At 38.5% G+C, this 10,666-nt stretch overlaps 1 pseudogene; it reads left to right on the plus strand.

Moving 5' to 3' along the window:
- Nucleotides 1–256: 256 nt before the first annotated feature.
- On the plus strand, nt 257–10,113 carry LOC132065568 (aldehyde oxidase 4-like; annotated as a pseudogene).
- Nucleotides 10,114–10,666: the final 553 nt, after the last annotated feature.

Raw genomic sequence — 10,666 nt, forward strand, 5'->3', positions numbered from 1 at the left:
TGGCGGATTCAGAATTTTTACTAAATGACTTTAAAAATATAAAAAAATAATACGCGGGTTAAGTTAATATAAAATAATTTTAATCTTGTATATATAGTGTAATTTTTAGCTAAAGGGGTTCGGGTGAACCCTGACCCCTTAGTGTCTCTGCCCCTCACAGCAGGGACAATAAGTTTAAAGCACAAATATCACAAAATATCAAAAATGTCCTCATTACCAAACAGACGTGACAACGAAAACATGCTGCTTAAGCTGTTCGCTGACACTTCTTATATAGGAGAAAGAGAGAGAGAATATATGGGAGAACTAGTAAACAAGAAGTCCATTTGCCACCAAAGATAAGGAGTCATTTTCTCAAATTTACTCACTACTAGCTAATCTCATCACACTTTATAAATTAATAATTCAAGGAACGTGCATGAATCTGTATGAGAGAAATACTTTATATACCTAACAAATATTATGTTTCATTGGTTTTTTTCTGCTTAGATTAAACAAGTCAGAAATAAGTTTATATGTTATTTAATGGAGGGGTCAATGGGAAATGGGAACTTGGTATTTGCAGTTAATGGAGAGAGATTTGAGTTAGCATGTGTTGATCCTTCTACTACTTTGCTTCAGTTCTTGAGATATCATGCTTCTTTCAAGAGTCCCAAGCTTGGTTGTGGTGAAGGTAAATTGTCCTTTATTTATTTTTTCTTATTTTAGAGTTAAATGAAAAAACAAATTGTACTGATTCATGCTACCTACTACTTCCTCTGTTTCATTTTATGTAGCACTTTCCATTATATGCAACTTAGGGTGTGTTTGGTATGATGGAAAATGTTTTTCAAGAAAATATTATCTCGGAAAATAAGTGATTTTCCTACACATTTTCTTGTGTTTGATACGCAAGTTGAAAAATGTCATTTTAAGAGTATTTTCATAAATAAACACTATGAAGTTTTTGAATTCAGAGTGCAACTTCTGGTGGTTGGGGTAGGTTGGGGTGGTGGGGGTGGGGGCATGGGGGTAGGTGGGATAGGCTGGGGGTTAGGTGGGGTAGGGGTAGAGTGGGTTGGGGTAGGCAGGTAGGGGGTGGGTGGATAGTGCGGGGGTGGGTTGGAGATGCGTGGTTCCGGGATTAAATTTGAGATGAATTTATCCCACGTTTGGTTAAAATGATGGTATAACTAATCTCGCATTAGCTTATCCTTGATTATTATTTTTATCCGTATATCGTGAATAACTAATCCCGAATAATCGATCCCAGGATAAGTTATCTTGGGATAACTTATTTCCAACCAAACAACCTCTTAATGGCAAAATTATGCATTTTTTAGGATGTAGCATTTAGTTCTTTTGGCACATGAGATATTTAATTCCTCCATTCAGTAACTTTAGATTGATGGAGCTCCTTCTTTGCTTCCTTAATCGAACTTCAGCCTTTGGTAAATCTACTTAAATGAATGTCTCACAAGTTGAGATTTTTATTTTTATTTTGTATAATATTAGAATGATCTATGGGTCTAAGATGAGCTCAAACGGAGCGACATGATCAGTGATGATCCATGTTGCCGACCCAACTTACTCGTGATTGAGGCTTAGTTGTTATTGTTGTTTTATAATATCGATATAAATGAGTTTAAATGAGGATTTAGATAGCGGACTACAACTTGCTAGGGATTGAGGCTTAGTTGTTATCGACTTATCGTTATTGTATAAAATTGACATAAATGAAGTTAAATCGAGCGATATGGTCAGTGATGATTCATATAGACTACTTCTACTTGCTTGGGTGTTGGTTTAGTTGTTATTGTTGTCATAAAATATTGACATAAATGATCTTAAATTGAGCGATATGGTCAGTGATAATTCATCTAGCCGACCCCAACTTGCTTGGGATTGAGGCGCAGTTATTTATGTCAGAAATTGAGATTTTGATTGTAAGTTTGATGGTTTGCAGGTGGTTGTGGAGCTTGTGTTGTTTTAGTCTCAAAGTATGATTCCAAACTAAACAGAGTTGAAGATTTTAGTGTGAGTTCATGCCTTACACTTCTTTGTAGTTTAAATGGTTGTGCAATTACTACTAGTGATGGCCTTGGTAACACCAAAGATGGATATCACCCAATTCACCAAAGATTTGCTGGTTTCCATGCATCTCAATGTGGCTTTTGTACTCCTGGAATGTGTATGTCGTTTTTCTCGGCTCTCATCAATGCCGATAAAGGAAACAAGCCCGATCCTCCACCAGGATTCTCTAAGCTTACTTCATCTGAAGCTGAAAAGGCCATAGCAGGGAACCTTTGTCGTTGCACTGGTTACCGGCCCATCGCTGATGCCTGCAAGAGTTTTGCTTCTGATGTTGATATAGAGGATTTGGGACTCAATACCTTTTGGCAAAACGGAGATTCCAAGGAAACCAAAGTAAGTAAATTGCCTCCTTATGATCCAAGTAAGAATCTTGTTACGTATCCTGAATTCTTGAAAAATGAATCCGGCACACATTTGGACTCCACGAGGTATTCTTGGTTTAGTCCTGTTTCTATAGAGGAGCTAGAAAGCTTGTTGAAGCATAGCGTGTCTGAAAATGTTGGGAGCGTTAAAATTGTTGTCGGTAATACTGGCACCGGTTATTATAAGGAAACACAGCGATATGACCAGTACATCGATCTGAGGCGTATCCCTGATCTGTCGATCCTCAATAGGGATTGCAAAGGAATTGAAATCGGAGCAACTGTGACAATATCTAGAGTTATTGCATTCCTGAATGAGGGAACCGATGTCAATTTGGGTTCATATGGAGAGATGGTGTCCCAAAAGTTGGCTCAACATATGCAGAAGATTGCTAATCCCTTTGTCAGAAACACTGCTAGTGTGGGGGGAAATTTAGCAATGGCACAGAAATTTGGTTTTCCTTCTGATATGTCTACATTATTTCTCGGAGTGGACGCTACGGTTAGTCTATTAACCGTTCATGGACAAGAAAAACTTAAATGGGAGGAGCTCTTAGCAAGGCCAGCACTAGACTCAAGAAGTGTGCTTCTCAGTGTTTGGATCCCAATTAAAAAGGACGGAAATTTTCTTCTGAACTTTTCGAAGTTTTTGTTTGAAACCTATCGAGCTGCACCGCGACCTCTCGGAAGTGCATTGGCATATGTAAATGCTTCTTTCTTAGCTGATGTTTCTCCCCACAGGAACGGGGTTGTCATACATTCGATCAAGTTGGCATACGGTGCTTTTGGTACAGAACACGCAATACGGGCGAAAACAGTAGAGAAATATCTAACCGGGAAAATATTGAACGTCAAGATTCTGTATGAAGCACTGAAATTAGTCAAGCTAAATGTAGTCCCTGAACCGGGGACTTCATATCCCGAGTACAGGTCAAGCTTGGCCATCGGTTTTCTATTCAAGTTTCTGTATCCTTTGACCGACGTTGATTCCACGGTTTCCAGTGGTTTGTTCCATGGAATTGGAGAAACTTTTGTAGAGGACAGTTCCAAAAGTAATAATGATGATGATGGTGACACTAGTCAAGGAAAAACACAGACAATACTATCATCTGCTAAGCAGGTTGTTGAATCAAGTACCGAATACTATCCAGTCGGTGAACCAATGAAAAAATACGGAGTTTCCATGCAAGCTTCTGGTTTGCTCTCTCTCTCTCTCTCTCTCTCTCTCTCTCTCTCTCTGTATGTATGTATTTGTTTCATTTTCTGCATGTTAAGCCTAATTATCAATTATGTATTATTCTCTGTTCCTACTTTCCTGACTTTGACGATACTTATGTTTGGAGCCTAGAGTATTACAATCATTAAATTTTCAAGTTAACTTAGTTCAAACCTGCATTAGAAATAGTTGAACACTTTTAATATGCTCTAAATTTTTAAATGTTTGGGACCGAGGCGTGGTAGGTATTGATGTTGTCAATTCTATAATACAAATCAGAAGAAATCTGCATTTTGAGATGGCGCCAAGTCTAACACGAATGGCCAACGTCTATGGATAAATGGCTTTAAGATTCTCCAATAAATGGAAATATGGTTGAGGCGTCCTTGACACGTAGAAACCAATAAATGTAAAGCTTCTGGTCTCTTTTTTTCTTCATAAATGTCCGTTAAATTGCATTCTGAAATCGTTGAACATATTGTTCTTAAATGGAAACTGATACTAAAACGAATATCTTCAGTATTCAGGATGAAATCTAGAGTATGTTGATATGTTTCTGGTGTATGCATAGAGCTATTGTAGTTAATGTTAAGGCTCATTGCCCAAGAGTTAGGTACAATCCATGTTGCTCGGATGCTTCAAAAATGCCGTCGGGTTTTGGAGGATCTGACACAGCTACGGGAACATTTTTGGAGAGTCCGAGCAACATAGGGTACAACTATAAGGTTGTGTCATTCGTTGGTATTAAGACATTTTCATCTGAACTCATTTCTGGTTATCAATGTCATCATTTCTCTCTTCTTTATTTACTTTCATTTTTGAAAGACGATTTAAACTATTTTGTATTCGAGTCGGTTGTTATTTTCTTGATCAGTAGTTATCGTCATTGTTTCTCACTTTTTCTGTTGCCCCATCTACGATACTCTCCTTTTCCATTCTTTTATTAACACACGACTCAGGTTTTGTATCATTTAGAGAGTTTTGTATCATTTAGAGATTTAGTTGTTCTTACACCTACTTAGGTCCAATGTTTACCATGAGTTTTTTATAGTACGATTAGAGACATGTAGGTGAATGCAGGGATAAATGTGAAATCTAGAGATCACAGAAACCTTAATGTGCTTTGAAGACAAATTTTTTAGTATTAGAATGAAAGTACTCTAAATATAGTAGTAAAGATATAGAGGATTCATGTATCTGACCCCAAGTAGTTCGGAATTTATATATAGTTGATGATTTATATAGGTTTTGTATATTTTACAGATGAATTTGTTCTTCTATATAACTTTTGATTTTGTTGCCTAACACTGCTTTTTTCAGGTGAAGCTGTTTATGCAGACGACATTCCATCACCACCAAACTGTCTACATGGAGCTTTTATCTATAGTACAAAACCTTTAGCAAGGGTAAGGAGCATTAGTCTCCAGCATGAGTCTAAATCATTAGCAGATGGAGTCATTGGCATTATTACATTTAAAGATATCCCGAGCGGAGGGGAAAATATAGGAGCTTGGGGCCAGTTTGGCACTGAACCTCTATTTGCGGAGGAACGTTGCGAATATGCTGGCGACCGAATTGCTGTTGTGGTAAGCCATCATTTCAAGGTTCTATCTGGAGGATTGGTTTTATATATGCAGAGTTGATTATTCATATATTCAAACTAGTTGTGGAATGACAGGTTGCTAAAAGCCAGAGGTCTGCTGATGTGGCTGCCAGAACAGCTGTTGTTGAATATGACATAGAAGATACAGATTTGCCGATTTTAACTGTTGAGGAGGCTGTCGAGAGATCAAGTTTTCTTCAAGGTCCTCTATCTCTGAACACAGAACCGATTGGTGATTTCTCAAAAGGAATGGCTGAAGCTGACCACAAGATTCTTTCTGCTGAGGTACTTTGATTAGTTATCCGCTTCTACATTTGCATTCACCAAGGTATGTTTAATCGTAAATGTATGGTAACAGCTCAAATGCTTAATTGATTAGTATCATTCTTTTCCAGTTGAGACTTCCATCGGAGTACTACTTTTATATGGAGCCACAGACTACATTAGCAGTCCGGATGAGGACAACACCATGGTTGTTTATGCTTCAACGCAATGGCCTGACTATACGCATAGTGTGATTGCTCGTTGTCTTGGTGTTCCCGAGCATAATATCCGCCTGATAACAAGAAGGGTTGGAGGTGGCTTCGGCGGCAAGGCAGTCAGAATTATGCCAGTGAGTCCCTATTAACAGAAGCAAGAAAAACTGAAGTTTTAGACAAGTTGTGAAATATTAGCAATTGCTTTTAACGAAATTCTATTGTGTAAGCCTTGGAGCAACGACAGAGTTGTCTCCGCCACTGATGTTTGCATCAGGTAGGCTTCCCACATCACACCCCTTGGGGGCGCCCTTTCCCTGGAACCTGTGTGAATACGGGATGCTTTGTCCACCGGGCTACCCTTTTTCCTTTTTTTGTTTACTATTGTGGAAACTTAACTCTTTGTTAAAAGGATAAAAGGAAGGTTCAATAGGGAAAAGACAATTTTTTCTTGCACGTAACGGAAAGTTTTTTTTGTTAAAGTTATTCATTCCGAATGCACAGATTCTACTTTGAGATTTGTGTGATACTTCAGGTTTCCACAGCCTGTGCACTTGCAGCCTACAAGTTACGACGCCCTGTCAAGATATACGTCAACAGAAATACCGACATGGTAATATCAGGAGGAAGACACCCCGTGAAAGTAACGTACAGTGCTGGATTCAAGTCGAATGGGAAGATCACAGCCTTACATGCTGATGTATTAATAAATGGAGGGATATCAGATGATATAACCCCTCTCATAGCAAATCATGTGATTGCAGCACTCAAGAAATACAATTGGGGTGCCTTTTCTTTCGATTTAAAAAATTGCAAGACAAACCTTACGAGCAAATCTGCTATGCGGGCGCTCGGGCATGTCCAAGGATCTTATATTGCAGACGCTATAACAGAACACATAGCAAGTGTACTGGAAATGGAGGTGGACTCTGTCAGTAGCCAAAATATTCATACGTATGAAAGCCTTAAACTATTCTACAAGGGTAGTGGGGGTGAATCAGGAGAATATACCTTGCCTAGTATCATGGATCAGTTGGGGACATCCTCAAGATTTGTAGATAGAAGAAAGACGATAGATGAATTTAACCGGAAAAACATGTGGAAGAAAAGGGGTATTTCTCGATTGCCAATCGTGTATGAAGTTACGCAGTACGCAACGCCAGCAAAAGTAAGCATTCTGCAGGATGGATCAATAGTTTGTGAAGCCGGAGGGGTTGAAATCGGACAAGGGCTATGGACAAAGGTTAAACAGGTGATCGCGTATGCTCTTAGTTTAATCGAGAGAAGTTGGAGCGAAGAAATCGCGGAGAAGGTACGGATCATACAAATAGACACGTTAAGCTTAGTGCAAACTGGATATACTGCTCAAAGCACTAAGTCTGAAGCAAGCTGTGAAGCAGCTCGACTTTGCTGTAATATCCTGGTTGAAAGACTGACACCTCTGAAGGAAAAACTTCAAGAACAAAATGGTTCTGTCGATTGGACTACACTGATTCATGAGGTTTTCTTCTCTCTCTAATTAAAATTCTATTTTCCAAAGATGATATAAATTCAAGTAAAGACAAGCACAAATCTGGTCCTATCTGTCACGATTGGATTCCTGTGTTGTATGCTACTTTTGAAAACTTATAATGAATTGCACAATGTGTAACTTGGGAACTATTTGTTATACATCATGTTTCATATATCGAATATTTTAAAGGTTCAAATTCTTGAAAGGCATAATACACAAACAAGCACTCAAACTTGGCCTCAGCTGGCAACTAAACACTCCAACTTTGAAAATACACATCTAGTCACATTAAATTGTCTCCACTGTGTCGGTTGAACATTCCAACTTACAAAATGATCATCTAGACACCTCCAAAATTTATGTGCCATGTCAGCGTCGGGTGTCCATGAGACACAGTGGGGACAAGTTGAGGTGTCTATATGTGCACTCCCAAAGTTGGAGTGCTTACTTGACAGCTAAGGCCAAGTTTGAGTGCCCGTTTATGTATTGTTCTTAAAACCATCCCTATCTTTGCAGGCAGAAGCTCAACAAATAGATCTACAAGCACATTCTTATTTTGTTCCAGATTCAAGTTCCAGGAAATATTTGAACTACGGTGCTGCTGTCAGCGAGGTAACATTTGTTCCTTTACTTGTTTTTCGGATCAATGTGTTGGCCTGATTCATCGCTTCAAGTCTGATTCAAGGATTCCATCAATTGTCAACAATGGCAGAGCCAAGATTTTCACTAAGGGTAGTCAAAATATAATTTACACCTTTCAAGAGGATTCAACATATAGTGTATATACACAAAAATAAATATTTGACCTATCTATGAAGTGTAATTTTCCAACAACCCCTTGGACAAGGATAGCTCCACCACTGACAGTCAATATTTACGAGTGCAAAACACGGCAGGACTTATGGAAAACTAACAATAAAGATGCTGATCTATTGCAGGTCGAGATAGATATTTTGACAGGTCAACCGAGAATTATGCAGTCAGATATTATATATGACTGTGGTCAGAGCTTGAATCCAGCTGTTGACTTGGGACAGGTTAAATATTGTCCACTACGAGGATGTTATATTCTTTTAGCTGTTTTTCTATAGATTTTATATGGTTTGAACAAAATATTTGGTTGAAGTTGAAAAGAGAAGCATTTCTGGTAGTTGAAGTTGAACAAGAGTATTTTGATATCGAAGTTGTGTTTTTTAGACATGAATTTCACTTAACAAAAAAAAGAAAAAAAAAAGAAAAAAAAAAGTTAAATTTGTGAGTAAAGTTATTTTTTCACTTGAAGTATTTTTCGTACAAGGTTTTCAATGTTTCACTAATATTACTAATATCGAAGTTCAGTATTTGCAAATATTGACGGGCATTACTTGCATTCTTGCTAGACTGTGCTTGGAAATGACATTCTAATGTTGTGCAAATAGTATTTTCTTATCGCTCTCGCTCTTTTTCTTTTGTTCTTTTTTTGTATTTTTGCAGATTGAAGGGTGTTTTGTACAAGGAATTGGATATTTTATGTTTGAAGAATATCTTACAAACGAAGATGGCTTGATGGTTACAAATAGCACTTGGACATACCATATCCCGACAATAGACACCATATCTCAAAATCTCAACGTTCGTGTGCTAAACAGCGGACATCACAAAAAACGTATTCTATCGTCTAAAGGTACTATTCTTTCTTCATTTCTTCGTCTTTGCTTGTTTTAATTGACTGCTTCAGTGACTTTGCTATGTTGCTCGGACCCTCCAAAACTGTTGTCGCACTCGTGTCGAATGCATAGGATCATGTGTTCCCCGTTCTAAGCTATGTTGTTTGGATCCTCCAAAAATGTTACCGCACCCATGTCAAATCCCCCAAAGATGCATAGAATCATGTTTCGTGTTCTAAGTTATATTTCTCGGCAGGGGCGGAGCTAGCCCTCCGGGCGTGGGTTCGGCCAAACTCAGTAGCTTTGGTCCGAATCATATATGTGTATTACATTTTTTGTTAAATATGTAAAAATTATGAATTTAGAACCCAGTAACTTTAAAGAATTAGAACTCCGAACCAGCAAGCTTCAAATCCTGGTTCCGCCTCTGTTTCTCGGAACCTCCAAGAATGATGTCGTGCCCATGTTGGATCCTCCAAAATGTATAGTTATTTGAGGATTCGACACACACCTGTGGTATTTTTGAAGAGTCCCTAGCAACACATATTCTAAGTACATTCCAGTGGGAAGCATCGCGTGAAATACTTTTAACATTTTTACTTTTTGCAGCTTCTGGTGAACCACCGTTGCTTCTAGCCACTACAGTCCATTCTGCTACAAGAGCAGCCATCAGAGAAGCCCGAAAACAGCTGAAAAGTTGGGACAAGCTCGAGGAGTCCGATTCGAAATTCTATCTGGATGTACCTGCCATAATGCCTGTTGTGAAGACAACTTGTGGCCTAGACTATGTGGAGAAATACTTGGAAACTTTGATCAGCAAACCATCCACCTAAGTTTCCGATTAACACGCCTTAATTGGTGAGTGTCCAAGGCCTCAATTTTATGAAAACGCGCTCTAACGTCCCATTATTTGCATGTTTGTTATGGTACGAGGTCGAGGCTAGCATCAACGTGTATTGTGATGCGTCGAGTTAAGGGTTTGCTCGACGGGCAATAAGTTAGCTTGATGTCAATCACATCCATACGTCCGATGGCCTGGAATTTATGTAAAGGTGCTCTAATGTCTAGATGAAGCTAAATAGTTACTTATTTACTTCATGGTAGTTATTTGCATTATTGTATTGATAGAAATATGAACAAATTTCACTTTGTTGTTTTACGTGTATAAAGACCTTACTATAACCTATAATCTCTAACAGTAAAATTGTTGTACTATTGTTCCCATTTTTACTCCTGTTCATCCATATTTGGGTAATGGGCCTTTTCTCCTTTTCCTCATTTTTTTGCGCGGAGTGCCCTTCTTTTGGGGTGGTCTTTAAATTTTGCCCCTCATATTTGTGGTCTTTAAATTATGCCCTCATATCATTGTCTTTAATTTTTGCCCTTCGCATTGCAACTTTAAGCTTTCGCGTCGAAATAATGAGGTTCGAGTTCGAACCCCCGCTCAAGCATAAATTAAAAAAAAAATCGCAAGACAAGGTTTGGGGTCGCGTGTATGCCGGACCTAAGCATACTTTTGTTAAGGAATTACACATTTTATCGGGACCGGCATACTAAATGCCTTATACGTGGAGACTTGGCATAAGTATCGTCCCAAAACTTTGATAATTCCTTCACAAAGTTATCTTGGGGGCATACTTTTAATGGGCAAACTTTTATGCGGACCCGTCATAACTTTGTGAAGGAATTATCAAAGTTATGCGGACCCGGCATACTTATGCCTGAAATAAGTACATAAGGCATAAGTATCTTGGGTCCGCATAACTTTCGTAATTCC

Source organism: Lycium ferocissimum, chromosome 7 (assembly GCF_029784015.1).
Source record: "Lycium ferocissimum isolate CSIRO_LF1 chromosome 7, AGI_CSIRO_Lferr_CH_V1, whole genome shotgun sequence".
NCBI lineage: Eukaryota > Viridiplantae > Streptophyta > Magnoliopsida > Solanales > Solanaceae > Lycium > Lycium ferocissimum.